This window comes from Dermacentor albipictus, chromosome 1, assembly GCF_038994185.2.
Source record: "Dermacentor albipictus isolate Rhodes 1998 colony chromosome 1, USDA_Dalb.pri_finalv2, whole genome shotgun sequence".
NCBI classification, from domain to species: Eukaryota; Metazoa; Arthropoda; class Arachnida; order Ixodida; family Ixodidae; genus Dermacentor; species Dermacentor albipictus.
Window position 1 is genome coordinate 66,219,387 of NC_091821.1, and position 1,193 is coordinate 66,220,579.

Sequence of the window (1,193 nt, forward strand, 5' to 3'; positions counted from 1 at the left end):
CTGGCTATATTGTCATTCGATTTAAGTATATTTGGTCATTAGTATATGAATGCAATCTGCGCAGAATTCTGGGGAATACACGTTCGTGTCTTCATGCATGCTCTAAAGTATTTTTCAAAATTGGTTTCCCTATCGAATTGCCATCATCGAACGGTGGATACATTATTTTGGACATATTATAGAATATAACATGTGGAAGAGTGCTAAGCCTCTCTATGCTGGCAAGGAAGCACCGGGAAAATCTAAAGAAAGGTGAGCTTAAGAGGACGCTTTAGATCGGGGCTCCTATCTAAATACACACGGGAACGGAGAAATCGTTTTTCCCAGAAACAACTTCACCGAACTTGATGTGGTCTGTTACATTTCAAAGAAAAAAAAGTTAAGCTGTATAGTGACTGTTCTAAGTAGAATTATGTTTTGGACGCCAATGTTTTTATGAAAATTGTAAGTCACGAAATTTAAAGAACTAAATTATCGCGTTTACAACTCTCCAACTCAACCATAACAATTATATGACAATCAGGTATACTGCACCTAATAATACATATAAAGTGGACAAGACTGATGTATTTTACATCTCTATGAATTATACCATTAATTGTGAGTAGTACTGTTGCAAAATATCCTTGTAAATGGTTCGCATAAGCTGGAATATAATACATGAAATTTGTCCGCTTTATAGTCTATAACGAATGCAGTTTACTGCTATCTATTTTAGTGCAGAGCTACGGATTAGTAAACTTTGTGATTCTACGTTTTCTTTTTTTTTTTTTGAAGCACACGTTGTCTTGGCTATATTTCTAAAATAATCCATTCGCAAAATCAACAATCCGCATCTTACAGTAATTAGAATTTCAGTTTCTCCCTCAAGAGCCACATATTTCATTCAAATTAGTCGAGGGGTTGTTTCATGAAAGCATTTCTGCGTTTTACAGGCATTTGATTTTTTTTGAGAGTCTGCTATGGTTATGCTAATATACGCATTATTCGCCGGTGGCATATCATGTAATTCAGCCTCCTGGGGTGGCTCCCTGGGAAAGTGCGGACGTTACCTGTACAAGAAATGAAAATGATGAGCCTGCTAATTAACAAGCTTCCTGTAATTAACTTTCTTAATCTACCTTAAGGCACATTTGGCACAACCACAACCGGCTTGTGCGGATGTGCTTAGACTGTAACTCTGAGGAGACCAT